Raw genomic sequence first — 25,912 nt, forward strand, 5'->3', positions numbered from 1 at the left:
TCAGAACAAAGGACGAGTGAAGACGCGATTAACAAACAAGCATTAACACAAAACCAAACACAGGATATACACACACATGAGGAGACTGAGGGAACAAGTACACATAGTTAGGGTGGTAATTACCTAACAACACACTATACTTTTACAAGACTACACAGGGCACTAGAACTACTAGGACATTATTTACACAGGTAGGGTCAGCCGCTGGTCATCGTGCTGACCCTCAGACTCTCCCCGGCTACCACTCCCAGCATGCCCAGCGGTACTACGAGCGCCTAGGGGCACTTTCTCCTCACCACCAGGTGAGGGCATTACACTGCCCCCACCTGAAGCGTCTGGCGTCTGGCGTCTGGCGTCTGGCGTCTGGCGTCTCGCCGACGTCGAACACCCCCCTCAGGCTGTACTCGTACTGGTCTAACTGCTGTGGAACCCTGCGCCGCAGTGACGGCTGGCGACCCACGGATGCCCCACTATCGTCCGGCTCCAGCCCCGGCTGCTCCTGTAGAGCCTCCCCACACGGCTCCTCCTCCCGGGCCCGGTAGGGGGCCAGGCGGTCTCGGTGCAGGACCACCACTCTCCCCCGTGTTCGCAACCGGACACGGTAGCAGACTTCACCCACCACCCCGAGTACCTCAGCGGGACCCTCCCACGACGGCGCCAGCTTAGGGCTGAGGCCTTTGCAGCGGCGCGGGTTGTACACCCAAACCGAGTCCCCGGGCTGGAAGGCAGGCCCCCTGCAGCGCAGGTCGTAGTGCCGCTTCTGCCGGACCCCCGCCTGTTTCAGGTGGGTCCGTGCAAAGCTGTGCACCTGCTGCATCCGCTGCCGCAGGTCCCACTCGTAGTCCGGTCCAGCCGGCGGTGCCGACCCGTCTCCGGGCGGCGGGCCGAAGACCAGGTCCACCAGGGTTCGCATTTCCCGGCCCAGCATGAGCGAGGCCGGGGTGCACCCGGTGGATTCCTGGACCGCGGTCCTATACGCCCAGAGCGCAAGGGGGAGGTGGCGGTCCCAGTCCCGTTGGTGCCGGGACACCAGGGTGGCCAGCTGGGTGGCGAGCGTCCGATTAAACCGCTCCACCAACCCGTCGCTCTGGGGATGCAGCGGTGTGGTCCGCGTCTTAGTGATCCCCAGGTGCTGGCACACTCTGGCGAAGACCTAGAAGTTACGCCCCTGGTCACTGTGTAACTCCTCCGGCACCCCCAGCCTGGCAAACATCCCCTCCAGCAGTGCATCGGCCACCGTGGGGGCACTCTGGTCCGGGAGGGCGTAGGCCTCCGGCCACTTCGTAAAAATGGCCACCAAGACGTAGCGCTTCCCAGCCTCGGTGCGCGGAAACGGGCCCAAAACGTCCACCCCCACCCGCTCCATAGGAGCCCCCACCTGGTGTTGTTGGAGGGGGGCCCGAGAGCGCTCGGGGGGACCCTTCTGCGCCACGCACACCGCACACGTTTGGCAGTACCGCTGCACGTCCCGGTGGCAAAGACCCCAATAAAAATGGCCTCGGAGACGCTGCAGGGTTTCTTACCGCCGAAGTGCCCCATGCCCGGCTGGCCGTGCACCGCTCGGAGCACCGCCCCGCGGAGCGACCGAGGCACCACCAGCTGCCACCGTACCTCGCCACTGGAGGGTACCCGCCACCCCTGGCGCAGCACCCCGTCCTTTACCTCCAAGGCCTCCCACAGGGTGCAGAGGGCCTTGACGGACTTCGGGTGCGGGGCGAGCTTCTCTCGCGTAGGCCGCACTCCTGCTGCCCTCCAGCGGAGCACCGGCCCCACGTCAGGATCAGCTGCCTGACGCTGCGCCAGGTCTGGCAGGCCCACCCCCAGCGGCCCCTCCCGGGCCGTGGCCGCGGTGCTCACCCCCGCCACGGTGCGGACAGCCTCCTCACGCTGCTCCCGCCAGGCGCAGTGGTGGCAGTCCGCGGCCTCGCAGGGGCGCCGCGAGAGAGCGTCGGCATTGAGATGGCGAGACCCCGCACGGTGCACGACAGTGAAGTCGTACTCCTGCAGGATCTCTATCCATCGCGCCATCTGCCCCTTCGGCTCCTTAAAGTGGAGCAACCAGGTGAGGGACGCATGGTCGGTCCTCAGCCGGAACCGGGTCCCGAACAGGTACGGCCTGAAGTGGTGGACCGCCGCCATCACCGCCAGCAGCTGGCGACGGGTCACGCAGTAGTTCCGCTCAGGCCTAGTCAAAGCCCGACTATAGTAGGCCACTACGCGCTCCCCATCCGGCCCCTCCTGCGCCAACACCGCGCCCACCCCCGAGTCACTCGCGTCGGTGTTGAGAACATACGGCAACCGCGGGTCGGGGTAGGCCAGCACGGGGGCCCCCACCAGAGCTTCACGCAACCGGCCGAAGGCAGTCTCACAGCCCGAGTCCCAGTCGAAACGGCGGCCCTTGTCGGTGAGGCGGTGCAGCGGGGCAGCAATGCTGGCAAAGTCCCGGACGAACCTCCGGTAGTACGAGGCCAACCCCAGAAAGCTGCGGAGCTCCGTGACGGTGCGTGGAGTCGGCCAGTCCCTCACTGTGGCGACCTTACCTGGGTCCGTAGCCACCCCTTGCGGTCCAACAACATGTCCCAGGAAGCTCACCTCCCGCCGCAGGAGCTCGCACTTGCGGGGGTTGAGCCTCAGGCCAGCACCGCCTGGAGGTTCGTCAAGGCCTGGTTGAAGCCCCGGGCATGAACCAGCAGATCATCCAGATACAGCACACACTGGTTCCGCGGGACAGATGCCAGCACCCTCTCCATCAGCCTCTCGAACGTCGCCTGGACATTGCACAGGCCAAAAGGCATGACAGTAAACTGCCAGAGGCCCTGGCCGATAGAAAAGGCCGTCTTCGGGCGAGCATCGGGAGCAAGCGGTACCTGCCAGAAGCCGCAGCGGAGGTCCAGGGAGCTGAACCAGGTCGATCCGGTGATGTAGTCTAGGGCATCATCTATCCTCGGCAGGGGGTAGGAATCTTTCCGGGTGACCTCGTTCACCTTGCGGTAGTTGACGCAGAACCTCCACGAGCCGTCTTTTATTTTTACCAGTACAGCTGGCGCCGACCACGGGCTCGCGGAGGGCTCAATCACCCCCGCTGTGGCCATCTCCCGGATCTTTTCCTCTGCGGCGGTCCGCTTGGCGTGAACCATGCGTCCTGGTGGGATGCGGATGGGCCGAGCGTCGCCGGTGTTGATCTCGTGTTGGACCAGGGCAGTGCGGGTGCAGTCCTCATCTATCGCCGCAAAGAGATCCTCGTTCTGGGCGAGTAGCGCCTGGAGCCGCTGCCGCTGGTCCTGATCGAGGCCCTCGCAGCTCCGCTGGTAGAGATCCTCAACGGCGCGCCTCGCTTCCACGCAACGCTCGGCTCCCGCCGCCGCCGCCTTGTCTGGCCCCCCGGCTGACTCGGGAGCAGGATCCAGCACGCTCGCTCCCCGGCTCACAGGCCTGGTCTGCCCCGGCGACTGCCGCCGCCGCCGCCGCCACTGCCTCTTTTTCTCCCAGCTCCAGCAAGCCCGCGTCCCTCGGCCTTCGCCGGGCCTGCCCTCCACCAGGTGAAGTCGCTCCCCCTGCCACACCAACTCAAGTCCAAACTGGCCCCCACTCGCTGCAGTACGTCCAGCCCCAGAATGCAGTCCTCCTGGATGGGTGCGAGGTAGCAGGGGTGGCGCACCGTGGCTGCACCTAGATGGAAGGCAAGCACCTGTTTCCCCTGGACTGCAGCGAGCTGTCCCGTCACGGTCCATAGCCGCAGGCTGGAGGCCTCCCATCCTGGCGCACTGCGTCTGCTGCCACTTCCAGTCACCCCGAACACGGCCTCAGCCCATGTAGCAAGGGCCAAGGCCTGCTCCAGCGATGTTGGCGCGGCCAGCTGCACGTGGCGCCGCAGCTCCTCGGGTGAGAGGGCCTTGAGAAAAGCCTGGAGAGCCATCTCCCGCTGCGCCTCCCGGGGGAAAGTTGGGTATCCTCGGCGGGTGAGGAACGCGACATCAGCGGCAACCGGGCCCAGTCGCTCTCCTGGTCAGCACCGCAGCAGGGCCAGCCTCTCCCGCATCAAGTCTGGCGCCTCCTCTACACCGAAACGCAGCTGGAGAGCCGCCGCCAGCGCCGTGTATTCGCCTCTGTCCTCCTCCGGGACATCCAGGAGCACCTGGCAGGCCACTCGTTCCATCTCCGCCCGGCTCCAGCCATTCGTCCGGGCCGCGAGCTGGAACTGCGCCTCGTAGATTTCCCACGGCGCTTCCCCATTGTAGCGACCTGGTCGCACCCGCGCTGATGGGTGTGGGAATCTCTGATCGGCTCCAGCAGGGAGAGTATCCTCTATCTGGGGTGCCCGCTGACCAGGAGTAGCGGCCAGTTGCCCCAATTCTACCGGCAAAACCACTATTGAATAGCCCTGGTAAGGGCTGTGGCTATCTGTCGCACCCAGGAGTTGCTCAGGCTCCCTATGTGCGCTGCCGATGGGTTCTGTTTCTTCCAGCGTCAGCCGGCGCTTAACAGAATCGGGTAGTGTCTGCCACGAGTTGTCCATTCTGCCCACTTCTGACACTAATGTAGCGTTTGCAGGTTCTTTTCAGAAAAAGGACGAGTGGAGACGCGATCAACAAACAAGCATTAGCTTTATTCGTTTACAACCACACAAAACCGAACACAGGATCTACACACACATGAGGAGACTGACGGAACACGTACACATATTTAGGGTGGTAATTACCTAACAACACACTATACTTTTACAGGACTACACAGGGCACTAGAATTACTAGGACATTATTTACACAGGTAGGGTCAGCCGCTGGTCATCGTGCTGACCCTCAGACTCTCCCTGGCTACCACTCCCAGCATGCCCAGCGGTACTACGAGCACCTAGGGGCGCTTCCTCCTCACCACCAGGCGAGGGCGTTACAATATGGACTCCCGGGAGGCTCCCATACTTCGGATTCTTGCGTTCTTATCAGAACATACTGATGCGCAAACATATTCATTACCATATTTCAAAGCATTGGAATAATATCGTACAATCGTATATCGTATAATATATCGTATAATATATAATGTCGTACAGCAACACAAAAACAGGAAGACAAGTATCATAGCTACTATAATCGGTGTTAGTAACTTAAAGAAAAACATTCCCCCTGGCCCAAACAGTGATTCTAACCAGGAGAGAAAGGGGTGAGGCTGTAGAATGAGGCATTAAAGCACATACATAACAAGATGGATTAAATTTCTTTAACTTTACTGTATGATTTATAAGTTTATACCACAAATTACTCATATCACCCTCATTATCAGTTTCATTCAGCCAGTTTGTATACAAAGAGGCTTCGCATTTAGATTCTTCCTCTTTCTGGGTGGTGACAGGCTTCCACATAAAAAGGAAAAAGGCTGGGCACATCAGTCCCAAGCATGTGATCCCCATCTATCCCTGTGGAGACATCACTCCTGCGCTTTGCTCAGTTCGTTTGTGACCTTTTTACAGTGGGAAGCATGAATTCAGGGCACCCTTTCCGTGACTTTCACAGCAGTCGCAGTGGTCAGCAGCCGTGGTACGGCCCCCTCCACCTGAGTGAACACCACTTCTTTTTCCTGAAGTCTTTCACCAGAAGAGTAATAACTCTTAGAAAAATCTACACATTGTTCCACTGCCTCAGCTGTGCCATTTTGCAGAACAATTCTAGCTGAAGTTGTAAAATTTCTCATTGGCCCGTTCCTGCAAAACATCTTATTATGAACAAACAAACCATAATAATAATGTGCATCTACGGGAATCACTCCCAAGGGTAACCCCCCCTTAAAACTATATTGTTCTACCCATCAGGTTCTGCCACTAGATAAGAGAACCTTTCCCATGAAATCATTTGTTGACCTTCATGATCCCTTCAGGGCGTACAATTAGCACAGAAGCAGCAGCTTTAGTCCACATGTTTTTCAAGCAGGATATTAACAGTATGATTATAATGAATAATACCAGACACACAAATATGTATTGAACCAGAGACCCTCTCCAGGTTCCTAGCACAGACTGTAGCCATGCACCAATGCCCCAATCATCTGGATTATAATTATGATATATATTTTTCTTCATCATAGATGTGCTTTGCTAAGTCATTAATTTGCTAATAATTGTCTAGAATACAAGTACTGTTTAGTCTTTGCTCACCTAAACAGCTGTCTATCACCCTAATAGAGAATGGCCTAAAACTGTGATTATAGCGAGGAGCATACAGTTATTTCCATTCTAATACATCTGAGTTACACTCAGACTAAAAGCAGGGCTATTTACCCATGCCAATACACCTAAATAATCACCTCTATCAAAGGGGATTACTCCCATGAGCATCTTTTATAGCAATACAATCCCAACAGGAGCTCTGATTATTATTTGTGGCTGACTGATAAAGTATTGATTCCATATCCCCATTTATAAAAGTAAAACTCCTTACACTTAACAGGTACACTGTCACCCCCCCCCCCCCCTCAGGAAGCTCAACAAACACAGAAACAGTGACAATATAATAATGTTCACTCAGTCTCCGGTGCAGTGGTTCGGTGTCAGCGCAATGCGTAGATCCAGCGATCTCATCCTGTCACTCAGATGGCAGAGTCGGTAGTCAGTTGCACTTGATATGGTCCTTCCCAGCAGGGTTGCAACATCTGGCAGGGTATATCTTCCTCACCCACACCCACTCGCCAAGTATCAGATCGTGTCTTCCCTCTACTGGAGGTCTCCAAGCATCCAGCACCTGTTCACCAGCCCCGTGCACCACTTCAATTAACAACCTACAATACTACAATAGAGAATTAGCAAATTCAACAATCCATTAGCCAAATTCATCCCTCCAGGAAGTTTCGTTGATTGGCCTGTGATGATATCAAACAGGCTCTATTACACAGTTCTGTTTGATCCAGCCCGCATCCCATGGCGTTCCTTCAGTCTGATGTCTAGTCAATCTTTTCTGTTCCTTCATTCCACTGTTCCAGCAGACTGAGGGTGATCTCAGTCCATCTCACCCCGAATAATCCAGCCACAGCCTGTCTCTTGATCATAATACATGCGGTAGGGCAGTGCCCACCAAGGGCTTATCTCCATCATCAAGTGTTTGGTAGACACAGAGGCAGTGACAGCAACCCACTGGGAAAACAGATTATAAGAGCCAAGGTTGTAAACATTTGCTACTGCATGAAAGGTTTCTCAGGAGCAGGCCTTTTGAGCTGTAGCACCTGCACCTGAACTGTAGTTGAGTTCCTTTGATAAGCACATAAGTGGCTACTGCTTCAAACACGGTCCCCACCCAGGTTTGGGTAACCGGCACACCATTTGACTCACACCCAGGTGTCCGACAGAGTGCATTAGTCGAGCTACAAAGGGCATTAGGCTGTGAGGGCATGCAGAGCGTCCAGTGTGCTGGCAGCACCACACTCTTTTCTAACCATGTCCTTTTCTCTGCTTTAGAGGCCTCAGCCTGAATATCCTGTAGCTGTCCCCTTTTCACCAACAGAGGTCTCACAGGGGTCTCAGACTCCTGTTCTACCAGGACTGTGCACCTGACAGCTACATCTGCAAAGTTGTTCCCTCGAGTTACTGGAAACATTTCTTTATTGTGTGATTTATACTTTACCACAGCTACTTCAGTCAGTAGCTGCAAAGCTTCTAACAGTTCAGAGACAAACCCAGCATTCTTGACTGGAGTCCCTGCCATGTTGGGGAAATCCCTATTCCTTCACTGCCATCCAAAATTGTGGCATACACCAAATGTATATATACAGTCTATATAAATTGCTACAATTTTCCATTTAGCATATTTACAAGTTTCAATTAAATATTTTCATTCGGTCTGCTAGTTCTACACCAGATTATTCACAGTTTATACAGCCAGGCAGGTAGCCTGCACAACACATAAACACGGCCCCTTGGCCACCGCATCAAGGGGTCCTGAATAATAATAACCCACCAGACTATGCCTATCTCCATGCTACTGCACCAGCACAATGGCTCACAACCCATTTCTTTCACTTACAGACAGATTACATACAGATGATCCGTCTGAGGGAATACAGTCCAGGGCCAGTGTCTGCAAGAAAGCTTGTTTCAAAACATCAAAAACGGTTTCTGCTGCAGGGGTCAAGGCAATTTTGTCTTTAGACTGCACTACCCCCCTTAAACCAATACGTCACTGGACAAGCTCGTTCTGAGAAGGCATTCACCCTGGCTTTATCATGTAGTTGGTTTTATACTCCTTTTTTTCCTCTTTAGATCCAATACTTGGAGAAGCCCGGCCTTATGGATTCCCTGATTAGGTAAAACAATCACAATATCACATAACTCTATTGAGTTAGTTTACATAAATGCTATTTCATGCAGTAATTCCTTATAAAATGCTGCAGTCTGGGCCTAAAATAGGTCTGGGGTGTCCCCCACCCACATCAGTAGTTGAAACTGTACATCTTTTCCCAAGCAGACTGTGACAGCTTATATTTGCTTTAAACACAACCCTTGCACCCCTTCTCCTGTAGCCTCCTGTTACCCGTTAGAAAACTTTATATCACATCTTTATGCTGTTTTAGTTTAAAAACAGGACAGCTGTGCTCCTGTGTCCCCCAGTTTCTGGTTACAGTTAAGATTATTTCACTTTTATTTAAATCCTGAGATAAATTTAGGAAGGCTACAGAGGGGTTTACTAGATTAAAACTGTTAGTTCACGCACGGCTCTCGTTTCAGCTTCTGACATGTTCTTTAATTGTGAAATCAAGCCTCTTTCTTACAATTTCTCCAAAAAACACCTTTTTTTTAGTAACTGCACACCAGCTTATTAGTAGTTTTGTCTTTGGGGTTTTATATCTCGGTATAACATTAAAGTCGCACAATAATTTCGACAAACTGGCGGCTCCCTTTTCTCCTCCTTGGGAGTCTTTTTACCTCCCATTTGCAGCGCTCGCACTTCTGCATGCATGCTTCGCGAGTTATTAAATCAAATCTGTTTCCGCTGTCCGTAATATCAGGAAAGCATAGTTGTACATTCTTGGCAACATCAGGTTTTAACCCACTCAAGTAAATTTGTTTTATTACTGTGGAAGTATCTTCATTCACTTCCTTCTCATCGACTAACCCCGAGTATACTATCCATAAAGCTATAAACCTTTCTGTAAAATCTGAAAAAATCCTCACTTCCTTCTGCTGACATGCTGTTACTTTTCTCTAATCAGTTTTCGGTGGGTAATGCTCTTTCAAAAATCTCCACACTAATTCCCACCCTTCTCCTAGATTCTCTCTTAAGGCGTTCTATTTCTTCTTTTGCTGTTTCTTTTTCTGCATATATAACTTCGTTTCGTTCAGCCATTGCTTTTAGCTTTTCCATCAGAGATTTTTGCGTCTCATCTATGACATTCTGTTGAATTCTCAAATATTCCTCTAAATATTGTTTATTTTTATCCAAATGTTCATACACTTTTCTACATTCCTGTTCAGCCTAAATTCCGTCTGACACATTTCTTTTAAGTTTCACTTTGGATTAATCAAACTTTTTTTTTTCTTCACACCAAACCATTTTCACGTCTCCCACGCGCCCCGCGGAACCCCCCAGTCGAGACAAACTGACGAACTATCACAATTCGGGAACACGGACCAGGTTCCAAATCCTGGCTTTAAACACACAGTTGAATCGAGTTACCATTTTCGGCTCTTCTGCGAGTACAGTTCTAGTTACTACCTTCAGCTGTACTGCAGTCGTGTACCAGGATGCAACACCTGGATTGTTTCGCACGGGCAGGGCGAGACGCTATTCCTTCAGCAATCCCTCCTTTTCTACCCCACCTTCACAAAACAGGCATCTAAAAACACATACACCATTAACTCATTTTTCTGTTGTACTTGCTTCAGCAACACAGCAACATGGAGAGGACAAGGGACTTTTTAGAAAAGAGGAGTCCTTACCTCTTTTTAGAAGCGGACGCCTAACTTTTCCTCTCCATGTCCGTGTGGATTAATTTAGATGGATACTTCTTCATCATTTGGGTCACGTATCCGCCAATCTGCCTCCTCCTTTTTAGAGGACGTTGTAAACCTTTAGGAACAATATGATCTAGCAACAAGGTTATGTCACTGTAATTAGGCTTAAGACAATCAAGAACAAGGCTTGGCTTTCTTCGAAATTCTTTACGGTCATCAGGCAATTTAGGAAAAGACTTAACTAATGCAAATAATTCACTAGGAGACCAATGTCAATGTACATATGCTGGAGTTCCTTCTGGACCTGTAAAAGTGCACATTGGCATTTCACGAACAAGTGAAAAGGCTTTGGCTCCGGACCGCTTTCTAGTTTCGGTGGAGACTTTTTCTTTTTAGAAGGCATGGCCATGACTTTAGCTGCAGCTTGCTGTTCTTTAGTTTCAAGACTAGTCTTTTTTGAAGCTTCCCATTATTTCTGTGATTCCTCTTTCCATTACGTAAGTATTCCAATTCACTTTCTTTCCTTTCTTCTCCTTCTCTTCTAAGTTTCCCCTTCTTCAGGAAACTTCTTTTTCCTAATTCAACTTTCCTCTGTCCATTCTGATTCACTTACAAAGATCCTATATAGTTATGGGCCCCTAATTATCATATATAAATTATGTGCAAGTTCCCTTACACCTATTACCCTAGCTTTATAGTTCATGAACATAAAACATTTTTTTTACTCTAACCCAGGCTATAATTGTTTCTCTGAATTTGTCGTACATGTACTTTTGCTGGACTGCTCGGTCCCATTTTCATCTTTGAATTTTAATTTCCCATTTTTACCGATCGGTGCCTTACTTAGAACCTTATCACATCAACTACTCCGCAGAGCAAAAACCACACGTCTGTGTTAAGATAAGTTCTTTATATGAGTCCCAGACTCATCAAACCCGCGTGAGAACACCCCTGTGGCTCGCTTCTCAAACTATTAATTTTTAAGGATCACTTACTGGCGTCAGACAGCTGCCAATTCTCCAGACGCGTCTCTGGAAGGATAAACAATTTATCCTCCGAGGTTCGTCCAATTTTGCTAAAATTGTCAGGGACGGATGGAGTTTCAGCAGCCGTTCGCGTTTAGGTTTCTGATCCCGGACGAGCCCTCAAATTGTCATGGAACTATCAAGGAAGCCACAAGAGAAAGTTCTCACCTGAGTAAGGTCTTTATTTCAATATTGCAAGCCCTGCTGCCACTTCGCAAAGTGCAACCAGAGACTCAATTTGTTACAAGCAGTACAGGGTTTTTAAAAGACGATGCGCTGTAAAAAAGCTCAGCGCTTTGTCCCTTCTAAAAGTTCCCCTTTCCCTAAGAGAAAACAGATTACATCAAAAAGCGAGAGAAGAAGCAATAAGATTTGTTATTCAAAGCTAATCAGTTACTTTCAGCTAATTCTAATGACCCAGACAGCATATATTGTTTTGGTACATTGTCTTCTAAAGTAACCTAAACAGTGTACTTTGTTGATGCACTGTTTTCTAAAATTCTGCACGTACTGTAGCACAGCATTTACATCCTTGAAATATATTATCTTAAAGCACCAATATATTTTTTGCAAAGCTCTCTACATTTTAAGAATCAATTTACTTATTAGATTTCCACTTCAAGACTTGTTCGGCTGGCGTTCTGGGAGTCGCGTTTTTCAGAATTGTATTGAGATCGTTTTCCACAGAGCTCAGATGTCAAAGCACAGCAGCAGCTCTCCACAGCGATCCTCTATAGTGCCCTTTCTCTAGCAGCTCCGTCCTCATTGGAAGGGAGCAAGAGTGAAAGGCTGAAGTGAAATAGAGCGGGGACGAAGGCAGTGAAGAGAGAGAACGTGGGAAGAAGAGAAAAACGCAAGGGAAAAAAAGCAGTGTCGTAAAAGAGGTGACGGAGCTGTCCTCTCTATAAGAAGGGTGCCAGCGAACCTTGCTCTCGCTTACGGCCACACCCCCTTGAGCACGCCTGATCTCGTCTGATCTTGGAAACTAAACAGGGATGGGCCTGGTTAGTACTTGGATGGGAGACCGCCTGAGAATACCAGGTGCTATAAGCATTTAAGCGCAGGAGGCGACCTATCCCCGCTCGCTCATTCCCCTGTTCACACGAGCAGTGCGGCTTGTCCGTCTGTTTATTTGTCAGCTTTGGAGAGACACGGGTGCTTGTGTATTAGCGTGAGCGTTTTTTATTCTGATCAGGAACAGTTTTACAAGTCCGCAAAGGATCGAGGAAAGGTTTATCGCCAGCTGAAAAGAGACACAGCGCTTCGGCTGTGGAGACTTGTTCGGCTGGCGTTCGGGGAGTCGTGTTTTTCAGAATTGTATTGAGATCGTTTTCCACAGAGCTCAGATGTCAAAGCACAGCAGCAGCTCTCCACAGCGATCCTCTATAGCGCCCTTTCTCCCGCAGCTCCGTCCTCATTGGAAGGAAGCAAGAGTGAAAGGCTGAAGTGAAATACAGATGCAGCCATTCAAAATGAGCGTTAAAAACCCGCGGTAAAGTAACCAACCCGCAGGGCACCGTAGGGCACCGCGGTAAGTGATTGGCTGGCCAAAATGACCGACAGGGGCACTCGTGGTGCATTGGTTGGTAGTGAAAAGATTTAATAATTTAATGTCTTTACTGTGCACGTTTCAATCCGCTTAGTTTTGAATATTTATATGGAATTTTACCACTAAAGGGAAATTTTAGTAGCTGAGCATAAAAAGAAGAGGAGCATAATGCATCTGAAGGTCATAAACGATATTAATTTAGGAACATAAACATTACTGTATGTACATAAACTGTACTGTGTATGGCTGGTCTTGATAGTTTAAAGAAAAAATACACACCAGTCTTCCATTTCTCCCTAAACATTTTAAGCATGAAAGTTTTATGAAACGGTACCCAAATATGTGATTGCTGTATAGAATGAATTTTAATTTTTAAAAATTATTTAACACGAAAATTAAGCTGTTTACATCTTCCGCCTGAGAACAGTCACCCGTTGCTACCCAACGCAGAAACACAGCCACTAACTAGCAAAGAGAGGACATTAGCTAGCCAATATGATAAAGAAATAAATGATTATTTTGTTTATTTCTTTTGCACATTTATTTGAACATTTCCATCGATTGTACAAGCACTTGGAAACTGTCCAATCCCTAGTTCATCAAGCATTTACCAGTCTGGCGCCGGTCTGTGTCTTCTAGGATATAATGCCAGCGAACTCTTGTTTTTATGTCCACTATAACTACGCTGGGCAAACGTTCCGGGGTCAAATTCTTCCAGCACGGGGGTACCTTTAAAGCGGAGATGACGGCACCGAAATTTTTTGGCGCGCCTTCTCTTTAAAGCCATGGCCAAATATGAAGACAGTACGTACAGTTATAATTCAAACGGAATTAAAAACTACACATCCCAGTTACCATGGTGGTGCTTGTGATCATTGCGTTTAACCAACGAAACAGGGCGAAAAATCAGTCACATGACTTTGGGGCAGAGTTTCGAAAGCTTAACCTATCAGCAACAAAGCGAAATTTACACGATAGGCTACCTCAAACTGTCAGTTACACGACTGTGTATGTCGCTTAAGCCACACCTATTTGGCATTTTAGTTATGGAGGCGAGAAGACGCCCCCCCCCCTCTCTCTGGGTGTCTGATTTGCCGCCATCTTTAACTGTTCGGTGTCCGAATCGGAGTAGCTACGCGTACGAAATAAAGTTAATCCCAACTACAAAACATATATTTTTGTGGTAGGAGGGCGCAAAACATCAGTATTTTCTGCTATTAATTACTGTACGATTTATAGTTGAAATCTGAGCCTAGATATAAAGTTAGATATAAAGTTAAAATCTCGACAAAGCAATGTAGGAAATACAGAGAAAATAAATCCTTTCTGACATCTAAAATCAGTTTCGATCAAGGTCTCTAAAACGAACAAGAAAAAGAGGATTTTCGGAGGGCAATTACTCTGTGTTTATATAGAATAACTGATTTTTGAGCAATCTAATTTCTTGTTCGTTTAAAACAGTGAAATGTCAGCTGCAAAAGATCGCACCAGAAACAGCACTCTCTCTGCCTGTCATAGATGTTCAGGAACGGCTGGATGAAGTCATGTCAAGTACAATAATTCGGTGATCAATAATAACAGTTGTAGGACAGTATATAAGGAGGATAAGGATTTTGAAGTTGACTCGAAATCTGATAGGTAACCAGTGCAAGGACTTGAAAACAGGTATAATGCATCCCTGATAGGATTCTTGCTGTCATATTCTGAACATATTGAAGATTGCTCAGTGTGGATTTAATTTCCCCAGTGAACAGGATGTGCATTTATTAATTCTAGAAAAAAAGCCTTTCTTGATTTCTCTAGTTCTTAGTTTCTCTAGTTCCCTTTAAAATAAACTATTATTCCACAATGCAGAGTATTACATGGCCAGTATTTACACATGATATTTGTGATTTAAAGAAATTAACACAAGCAGCTTTTGGAGATTTAAGTGTTGGCTGAGTTATTGCAGGATAAAAGACTAGAGATGTTGGCAAGAAGAAGATAATTTGGGGAAAGCTGAGGAATACACTTATAACAAGAACACTTCCTAATGGGGTTAGGCATACTTTTGATGAAGATGATGAAGTTAACAGACTATATGTTTACATAGATACTGAAATAAGGATTGTATTTTAGATTATGTGTAGTTGCTGGCATTGAACTGTGTGTTGGATGCACATGAATTGAAGGAATGGGCAAACATAGCTGATGCGGATCCACAGAGCCAGCATATTAAGATGTTTATAATTAGAGGCAATTTGTTTAAATAACTAGGTATGGATACTGATGTGCAAGAGAGGTGGAAAGGCTGTTTCCTTAAGCCAGCACTATAAGATATTTTATTCTCAGTGAGATGCTGCCATTTCATAGTGGGTTTCTAACACTGTGTATAGTTCCATCCACACAGTGCCTTTACTTCCATCCATTTCTAATCTCTTTATCCAGTACAGAGGATTTGGAGCCTATCCCAGTAAGCAACGGACACAAGGCAGAATACACCCTGGACATAGTGCCAGTCCATCACAGGACAGACAGACACAAACACACACACACCAGGGCCAGTTTTCCCATAAACCAATTAACTTACCAGTATGTTTTGGAGTGCGAGAGAGAGTCATATCACACATATGGAGAAAAACCATCTAACCCAGAGAGAACATGTAAACCCCACACACACAGGATGGCAGGAATTGAACCTAGGACCCCACTACTGCAAGATAGCAATGCTAACCACTTTGTCACCATTATAAATGGATGGATATCTTAGTTATCTTTCTAGTTCACAGGTTTGCATGCATAATTTAATTTTGAAAGCCACTGAGACATCAGGTACTACTGTTGTATTTATGAAAAAGAAACAAAACAAAAAACATACTAACAACTGTGCCATCCTACTTCTTAGTTAATACATTGTATTATTCATAAACAGTTAACATTGTTAGCAAAATATTTTGAATTATATTTAACCCTATTTTTTCTTTATTGTTGTATTTAACTTATTATATGATAGTCAGACTTAATGTATATTTGAACAATGAAAATATATTTTTACAAGATGCGGGGGAAAGTGCAACAGCTTATTACAGTGCTAAATTTAATATTATTGATTGCTAATAGTTTATGCTAACACCTAACTTTCTTAATTAGATGTATTTAAAACAGTGAACTAAGTGTAACATACTATTCAGAAATACAATCGAAAATAGTTTTGTGGTGTTTGTATGGATGAAACGTTTCTAAAATGTATAACGTAACAAAATTAAAGACGATTCTTTAATCTACTTTACGAGTACAACCCCCTCTCTGCCGGAGTGCTGGCTGTGACGAATTAAACCGGTTTCACAGGTTTCAATCACAGACCATGTGACATGGGAGTCAGGAAACTAACACACAGCGCCACCAGATTTGATAACGCTATAAAAACGCTATAAAATAATGTGACTAGGCACCGAACAAGTTTACAGCACAGTACAATAATAAATGCTGACCATGACTTTAGAAGCATAAATTGCCTTACACTCAATTTAAACACAAGCTGTCTTTAGCCCTCTAAGCTGGTTCATACAGAAATGTAGAGATCCAGGCTCAGAACACACAGCTTCATTAGCGAATACATATGCAGGACAACTAGAGAAGACGTTTTAAAGAGGATGGATTTTTAGAAACATCCCATCAGTGACATCACTGAAGTCAACTCCTAGGTACTGTAACTGTCGTGTGGATAGTTTCACAAGAATCAGACAAAGGTTTAAGCATCACTTGTTCTAGATAAAACTGCAAAAAAAAACAACAACCCATAATGTACTTCTTTGCGGCTCTGTTTGCCCAAATCATATATTCACAACTTCAAATTTAGAAAATAATATTACGTACCCAAAATCCGCAATATGGAAACAGAACCTGTGTAATTGTTGATAGATGATGTACTCGTAACATTTTTACAAGACGAACTACAACATTTAAAAAATGACTTGTATGTACTTGATATCTCTAATCAATCCACGGCGACATTGTTAAAGCAGAGTCCCAGTAAAACGAAACTAAAGCGCCCTGTGCATACCGTTTCGCGCTTCTTATTAGTTGCTCAAAAGTAATTTGACCGTATGAAATGCATAATATAAACCTAGAAACATATACGTGAGCAGTATTTACGTACTGTAGTATCGGTGTTAAGACATACCTCTCAAATACTGTAAATCAAGTTAAAAATATCTCAAGACCGATTCTGGTCATAATGAAACCATGTTTCGTTTATGTTTTCTTTAAAGTACCGAGACCAGCCATATACTGTATGTTTATGTTCCAAAATTAATATCGTTTACGGCCTTCACACGCGTTGCAGTATGCTCCTATTCTTTTTATGCTCAGCTACTAAGATTACCCTTCAGTGGTAAAATTAGATATGAATATTCAATACTTAAACGGGCACAGTTAAGACATTAAATATACATATACATACTGTATACAGTACAGTTTTCATACAGTAATATGTTTATGTTCCTAAATCAATCTCTTTTATGAGCATGTGAAAGGCATGGTGAATCGATTATCAAAAATTACTGTACTTTGCATGATTGGAAACAAATGCGTGATTGCGAAATGCTGTGGTGTTACTTTTACAAAGACGGTCAATGAAAAAAAGAATGTTGACCAGGGCAATACTTTGAGTTTACACTTACAGCTTGTCCAAGGTCATTCATTATTAATACTATTAGTAATATCTTCATTAAAGACTTTTTTTGATGGCCACAGCTCAAACATGAGAGGTTGAGCTTTATTAGCTCCACCTTGCCGAAATTCTGGATACTATTATTTTGCTTGTCATATTATAGGAGAATTTACGGTAACTAGCTGTATTTACCGGTAACTTGCGGTAGACTGCGTACAGCGTACCGGAAAATAATGCGGTATCGCCCACGCATTTTGAATGGCAGCATCTGTATGTCCCCCAGCTCTGAGCCCATTGGGCCTGCTGGTGTGACCAGAGCTGCAGCGTCGCCATGCTGGTGGGGTCAGTTCGGCTTTTCTGTTGGAATGAACAGGGGGGTTACATGATGGTGCTGTCTGTGGTCTGGCTGTCCTGCTGGTCTGGATGAGGGGTGCGTAGTGTGGTGCAGGTTCTTGTCCCATCCTGCTCTTGGTCCAGGTTGGAGGGTTGCACCGATTCTGAGTCTTGTTAGCTGGTATGGATGGGTTTGGGGGTGTTGATACCAGAGTGGTCCGGGGGGGGGGGTGCAGGTGTCTTGGGGGCATTCTTGTTTTTCTGTGAGTTCAGGTTGATTCTGTTGGTTTTGCCACGAATCTCCCTCACGCAGGCAAGTGCTCCCGCATTCCTACGAGCTCTCCCCATACCAAACGTGCACGTGTCAATCAGTCCTCTACTTAAACCCTCATCTGCCCCCCGGTCATTGCTCACGATTGAGATTCTCTCCCGGAGCTTACGTACTAACTACACCTTTGCCTTACTACGACTTCTCCCCTGGACCTCGACCCCGCTTTTCCGACTACCGCTTTAGCCACTCGATTTTGTACCTTCGCCTGTTTTAAGCTTTCTCGGATCCTGACCCCAGCCTGTCTCTTCGTTTACGCCTCTGCCTTCTGAATCCACACCGACGCAACTTCTACGCCTTCCCGGACTCCGACCCCTGCCAGTCCCTCGACTACACTTTCGCTTGTCGATTCTGTGCCTACGCCTGTGCTACGTGTGGAAGACCGAGTCAAAAGGTCAGGACAGTGACTATGCGTGGGAAAGGTTTCTGTTCGCACCTAAGACCACTGTCTTAGGTGCAAACTAAAGCCTGTGATTCCTCACACCCATTCAACCAGAGAAAATTGAAACAGATTGTAGGATGCCAAATGGCACCCCCCTGTCCTGTTTGTTTGACTTCTGACACTGCCCCTTTCCCTGTATGTTCCTTTGATATGTTAAAGTATTGCCTACTTTTAATGTATAAAAAAGGAAAGTATAACTTCAGTCCAGTGAGCATGTCTTGAGTGCTAGGGGAAACCCTTTCTCTGTGATATGCTCCCCTTCAGCTGATTGTATTAAAGATCTCTGTTGACAATCTCCCAACCTGAGTGAAGACTGAGTTTTCTTCGACATACGCCTTCCCGGACTCAGACCCCTGCCTGTTTACTCCGACTACGCCTGCGTCTCGCGCCAACCCTACCAAGGGCACCGCATTGGATCCCTATCCTCAGCAGTCAGCCCCTGCGTGACAGGTTCTGAGTGTCTTGGTTACATCCGTTTGTGTGTATAGATGAAAAAGCTATTGAAGAGCACCCCGACACCCCCCACCCATCTCGGTGGAAGTTGCCATGTTCAAAAAATCCTAAAAAGATAATTAAAGTTTCACACAACAAAGCATGACTGTGAAAGGTCAGGAGGCCTGCCTAATGGTGGTGCTGGCCCCACTAGCACCTCTTCCAGCAGCAACCTTAGTTTTTCCCAGGAGGTCTCCCATCCAGGTACTGACCAGGCTCACACCTGCTTCAGTACTGAAGGCTGCTGATTATGGCCAGCAGCCATATCACCCTGCAACTCACAACTGGCAACCCACTGAAGCTAAGCAGGTGTGAGCCTGGTCAGTACCTGGATGGTAGACCTCCTGGGAAAAACTAAGGTTCCTGCGGGAAGAGGTGCTAGTGGGGCCAGCAGGGGGTGCTCACCCTGCGGTCCATGTGGGTCCTAATGCCCCCAGTATAGTGACGGGGACACTATACTGTAAACAGGCGCCTTCCTTCGAATGAGATGTAAAACTGAGGTCCTGACTCTCTGTGGTCATTAAAAATCCCATGGCGTTTCTTGAAAAGAGTAGGGGTGTAACCCTGGCGTCCTGGCCAGATTTTCCCATTGGCCCTTACCAATCATGGCCTCCTAATAATCCCCCTCTTTGAATTGGCTACATTTCTCTTCCCTCCTCCTCACTGATAGTGGTGAGTGTTCTGGCGCACTATGGCTTCTGTTGGATCATCCAGGTGGATGCTGCACATTGGTGGTGGTGGAGGGGAGTCCCCATTACCTGTAAAGCGCTTTGAGTGGAGTGTCCAGAAAAGCGCTATATAAGTGTAAGCAATTATTATTATTATTATTAATGAGCACAACACTTGATTACAGTAAAAAAATCATTAAAAAATAAAGAAATGTTCCACAACTCAAAGCAAGGTTATATAAGGTTAGGGGAGCTGTCTGATGTGCAAAACACCTGGTTGCAGCACTGTGGCTGTTGTGCTTGAAGAGCTATTGACTCATGAATAGCACCCTCCTATCACCATGTACCGCCTGTCTAATGGTGCCATATTGAAAACATCATAAAAAAATAAAGAAAAGGGACACAGCCACAGCAAGATTGTATAAGGTTAGGGGGCCTGTCTGGTGTGTAAAACACCTGGTTGCAGCACTGTGGCTGTTGTGCTTGAAGAGCTATTGACTCGTGAATACCACCCCCCTATCCCCATGTACCGGCTGTCTAATGGTGTCATATTGAAAAAATCATTACAAAATAAATAAAGGGGCCGCAGCCACAGCAAGGTTGTATAAGGTTAGGGGGCCTGTCTGGTGTGTAAAACATATGGTTTCAGCAGTGTGGCTGTTGTATTTGAATTGCTATTGAGCCATGAAGAAGACCCACCTATCCCAATGTATTACCTGTAGTGTTACCTTCAGAAAATCATTAAAAAATAAAGAAAGGGGTCACAGCCACAGCAAGGTTGTATGAGGTTAGGGACCTGTCTGGTGTGTAAAACATATGGTTTCAGCAGCTGTTGTATTTGAATTGCTATTGTAGCGGCAATGCTTGTTAATAAGACAGAATTAAGCGTTGGTATGCTGTCCTAAAGGAGGCCCCATCTTACCCTCCATCTCTGTGGTGCAGCCACAGAGAAAGTATTCATGCAGGCTGATTTAAGATGTTTTCTTTTGATAAGGAACAAGCTCCCAGACGGGGATGCACTTAGCTAAGCCTGGCTATCATGATCAATGGTCATCCATTGGCGCCTATCAGTCTAGGGAGTGCCGAATGGACATCTGGACTGCATTCCTAAGTGTCAAGAGTAAGTGAATTATATCTCATCTTGACCAACCAATCAGGGACTGGCAGGGCGTGGTAATACCATGTGGGTCTCCAATGCCCGCCAAACTCTCAACCAATCAGCACACATCTGGGTCTTGGTCAAAAAGGGAGCGCAAGCTCAGATCGGGGCTCTCCTTGGCCATTTTCGCGCATCCTCAGAGACAATCACGTGACAACTGCTGTTGTCTGCAAAAGGACTTGGACTTTGTTCTAAGCGCGAGGCCGAGGATCCCGTACGTACTCAAAATTCTACCAACGTGAATGCTCCGCTTGATCAACGGCAGCCTACAGTTGGACCCTCGTCGACAACCTGAATAGCTTATTCAGAAGCAGCGCTGGACCGGGAACGAACCAGCTTCTTCCCGGGCAAAAGAGTGACTTGTGAGGACTCGCGGTCACACTCTGTGCATAGAGACTTTCTACTAGCCAGCCGGACTCCTGGTAGATCCCCTCGGAGCAACGACTGCCCTGCGCGCCGCAGTCAGATTTCTCCGCCCGTCCTACTCCGAGCTGCACCTTGACTGGTTGGCCGGTAGCCAGAGGACGCCGGGACAATGCCCATTGGACAACCACTGCAACAGAGGCTGCAACAGAGCCTGTCAGCTGGATTGGTGTTCGTGCCGGGAGATTCCAAATCCATACACAGTGGATAAGTAAACCCCATGTTCTACATTGCGTCTCGAGAATTCAATTGTACCTCAACACAAGTTGTTATCAATTTAATTCATGAGTAATGTATTTACTTCCGAGTTTAGAGTAACAGTGGGTAATAACACTGGTTAGCGATTTGGTAACCGAACGATATATATTGACATATATTCTCTGTTGTGTATCTCTTTGTGTTTGCATCTCTTCGAGATTATATACCTTGTATATTGGATAACCCTCACAGTAAGGTCTGCCGCTCGTATCCAGGCAGACTAGTATATCTTTGGTGCACAATTTATATTAATAAATGTATCTCGTGTATTGAACCCGTGTGTGTGCGTTGTTAGTTGTTCTGACGATTGATTTTCTAAAAGCTACAACGAACAACCTCGTGATTACTGTTACAATTAATAATTGTCTCAGTAAACCCATCAAACCACTACACTATTGAGCCATGAAGAAGACCCACCTGTCCCAGTGTATTACCTGTAGTGTTACTTTCAGAAAATCATAAAAAAATAAAGAAAGAGGCCACAGCCACAGCAAGGTTGTATGAGGTTAGGGGCCCTGTCTGGTGTGTAAAACATATGGTTTCAGCAGTGTGGCTGTTGTATTTGAATTACTATTGAGCCATGAAAAAGACCCACCTATCCCAGTGTATACCTGTAGTGTTATCTTCAGAAAATCATAAAAAATAAAGGTTCCACAACCCAAAACAAAGCTGGGAAAAGTCAGAAGACCTGCTTAGTGTGCAAAACACTTACTTGCAGCATTGTGGGTGCTGTGATTTAAATGCTATTGGTTTGTGAACAGAATACCCCTATCCCAGTGCATTGTGCCATATTAAATAAAAGCAAGAGAAAAAGAGATTCAGAACGCAAAGCTGTGTCAGTGTTCTGTGTAAAAAATCAGTTTGAACATCATGGGAGCTGTTTTTAATAAGCTGCTGAGAAAAGAATATTTTAATCTTCCTGCTGTCAGTAGTATTGTCAATATAGTTGACCCTTACCTGAATGAAAACAGGGCGTAAAGGAAGGGTTTCAGAAATCAAACAAAGCTTTATTTCTGTGCTTACAGTCTGGGTAATTGGAGACTGCGCTGTTCTGCTTCCTATGGTCATAGGCGGGTTATTCGCACGAAGCCGTATTGAACAGTATTTCTCGCGTTGTGAACGTCTGTTCACAGCGGTCCTCCGGGTTCCAGTAAGTGCGTAATTACGCATCGATGAAAAACCGGAGGTTTAAAAAAAGATAATTAGCCCACTGATAGTTTGATGTAGAGGCTGTGGAAATATCCACAAGTCTTGGTCTTTAAAATGGATTTGGTTTGACGGCGTTCTGTGCTTCCATTGGGAAGATATGGACAAAAGAATATTCGTGCTCGGTCAAAAAAATGTCATTAAAACGAAAAAGTAAAGGCTGTGAAAGCATTCACAATGTATTTTATACACAAAGGAAGTATTCTCGCAACTCTAAGAGGTTTCGTGGTTTAATTTTTTTTAATTGTTGAATCATATTTAAATGTTAAACAACTGAAGAGCATCTTGCTGTAGACCAGGATGGCCGAGTGGTTAAGGCGTTGAACTTAAGATCCAATGGACAAATGTCCACGTGGGTTCAATCCCCACTCCTGGTAGTGTTGTAATAAGCTTTAAGTGACAGAACACTCTATTTAAATATGAATTTACTAAATTTCATTTCAGTTCTCTTCACTCCCACTCCCTGGCATAACTGAGCTCTCACTATCGCATACTGAAGGCTTTACATGCATTAGCTGTGATACAGCTCCCAATAAAGACAGAATCAAACTGTTTGTTCTATTTCTCATGGTGAGCCTCTTCTTGATCCAAATGAAATGGATCATTTAATATGATGCCTCGAGAAAAAAAAAAGGAGTGAATTTCCGCCTATAATGATTGATGCCCCATCAAACATTTTGTAACATCCCCGGAAGATTATACAGTAGAATCCTGGTTTGTGGCTTAAATTCAAGGTAAACAAGACTAAGGAAACGAGTTGGAAACTTGATGTCGAACTGGAATTTAAGTACCCAGAATATTTCACTTCATTGGGCAATATGTGCCAGAGAGGAGCACTTTAAATCCCTTCGATAGCTCAGTTGGTAGCGCGGCTGACTCTATTAGAAACAGTTAGGAATCCTTAAGTTGCTGTTTCGACTCCAGCTCGAAGGAAGGTGCTTTTGTGAACTTTAATCAAATAGTTAAAGTAGCGAATCTTTTTCACTCAGACGTTGATCAAAAGCTCAATAAACGATGAAGCAGAGGCTGTTGTTCCGAATTCAGCTAACATCTGGTTGTCTTGTTTTGGCCAAGATCTGATCTTTGAATTAAGGGACTACGCTGTCTGATTTGTAATTCAAAAGTAGATACAAATGTCACTGTTTTCAAAGGATAGGTACTTAATTGGCTTTATGATTTGGTATTGATTTTGTATCATTATATTATTACGTTTGTGCTTTCTGTGTTTTTTATCTTATTCTGAACTTATTTTTTAAACAAATGCTAACAAAGGCAAACACAGCACATATCTGTTTATACCAGCGGTGAATTGTACATTTTTATTAAGTACAATCTACTGTATTTTTAGAACAAAATGGCATACTGTGCACGATATGTTGCAGAAACACAACTTGATATATTATTTTAATCATTTGACAAGTATGAGGTCCCGGATCCAAATCTTCAGTTCTGATTTTTTTTTAAAGTGATATCTTCTCTTCCTCTCATGGAAATCACAAGATGTGAGCCAAAGAGCCTCAGACGCACAGTCTGACAGTAACCAAACCAGAATGGATTCTGCTGGGAGCCGGACTGAGCTCATTCTCACTCCCTCTGCTGAAAACAGAATCTCTCTTCCCCGAACATCGTCTGCAGCTGCTAGATATTGCTCTGCGTCCTACTGCTCCAGCAATTCCTTTGACCAAAGACAGATCACTTGTGTGCTTTTAAACTGCTTGCCGCTACAGGTTCTTTGATGGCTCATGCTGATCGTCCTGTGGATCCAAAAGAAAATGTTAAAGCTGATAAATGTTTGATTGTAATTTGCATCTAGATACAACGTCCCTGGAAAAGATAATTTATTAGTTGCGTGCAATCGGAATCTTTTACTTCACGTATGGTAGTGGAAATAGTTTTAAAAATGTTTTCTAAAGAAGATTGTATTGCCAGGACCTGCCTTTAGCGCTCAGTAGCGATGACGCTGTTGATATAGATGGAGAAGAAATGTAAGATGAATTGATGATCTAAGCTAAAATAGCCCTAACACGCCTCCTGTAACAGTGTTTGTATTCATAGCAAGTAATATATTTTTTCAAACCCGAACGTTGCTTTTGCATTAAGTGTTATGTAACCATTAGCGGTTTCGGTAGCTTCTGAAGAGCGCACTTTTCCAAACTGAAGCCTATAAGAACATTATTCAAGACACACCATGGCCCAGAATCGTGCATCGGGACAAAGATTAACATCCACTGAAAGTACTCCCAAATAAAAGATTTGACCGAAAAATTAAAAGAGTAGGCAAGTATTAAAACAAAACCATAACTTCTTGACTTCCAATCTCTTTCCTGGTTCAGGCCATGTAAAATGACATATTCAGTGGACTCATGCCGAGGTTGTGAGTTTAAGCCTCACCTGGAGCAGCCTGGTTTTCTGTCTTGACAGGTAAACAGTGTTTTGTGTTATTTGCTAAATGGAGAGAGGATTCTGTGTTAATTGTGCTCCTCCTGGGAGAGGTCAAGATGAGAAGTTCACCAGGCTGGTGGTAAATATCCTGTCCAGGAATATCGGGGCTGTAGGGGGTCAGATCTATAGATGTAGTAAACACATTAGTGGAGACGGTGTGTCTGCTCTCCGTGAGAGAGCCGGGCGGGAAGAATAATCTGTGGTCTGGGAAGAAGAGACCCTCGTTGGAAGAGCGGCGCTCCTCACAGGAGAGAATGAAAACAATCTTTTTCAGGGACGCTGATTTTTCTCTTTGGGTGAATTAAAAGCACCTGTCGCAAGTGACCTCGTGGCGCAACGGTAGCGTGTCTGATTCCAGACTTCATTCTCTCCTGCGTCTGACTCCAGATCAGAAGGTTTTGTGTTCCAATCACGTTGAGGTCAGCTGATGAGTTTGCAGGTGCTGCTGGTGCTGAACCTGGAAATTACACCACGCAGTTGGGTTTTATCTGTACACCACATAGGTAATCGAACGAGGTAATAGCGCAGTACAGAACACCCAGTCAGGAGCTTATTCAGCAAATCATCTTGAACACAACAAGAGAAAAGGCACACTGCACATCTGCGAAACATCACGTCCGGCTTTATAGACAGTGACATCAGAGAATGGAAGTTTCAGACCTCTTTTTTGTTACAGGTTCAAGCAAACCTGAAAGTTAGGGAGTGTTTGGTCACTTTTGTATGAAAAAGTACGAAAACGTATAGACACACATCCACAAACTCACAAACACACACTCACACACTGACAGACACCACACACTCCTCACAAACCCCACACACAAACAGACACATACACTCATAACTACAAATACACTATAAATAACACTAATACAAATACCACTAATATTGCAACAGTAACACTATCACTAAGACTTACACTATCATCCTAACACTGACACAAAATACTACTACACTAATAATACTAATAATAACAGTAATGCTATCACTAAAACTAACATGACA

General features: G+C 46.0%; 1 non-coding gene and 2 pseudogenes across 1 annotated transcript; 2 read left to right on the plus strand and 1 right to left on the minus strand.

Moving 5' to 3' along the window:
• Positions 1-292: 292 nt before the first annotated feature.
• Positions 293-25,912, minus strand: part of LOC138242528 (uncharacterized) — a 50,742-nt pseudogene continuing 25,122 nt past the window's right edge.
• LOC138218699 (5S ribosomal RNA) lies at positions 11,894-12,012 on the plus strand (annotated as a pseudogene).
• Positions 22,763-22,845, plus strand: trnal-uaa (transfer RNA leucine (anticodon UAA)). Its single transcript has one exon. It is a non-coding gene; the product is annotated as a tRNA-Leu (tRNA).

This window comes from Lepisosteus oculatus, chromosome 14 (assembly GCF_040954835.1).
Source record: "Lepisosteus oculatus isolate fLepOcu1 chromosome 14, fLepOcu1.hap2, whole genome shotgun sequence".
Taxonomy (NCBI): domain Eukaryota; kingdom Metazoa; phylum Chordata; class Actinopteri; order Semionotiformes; family Lepisosteidae; genus Lepisosteus; species Lepisosteus oculatus.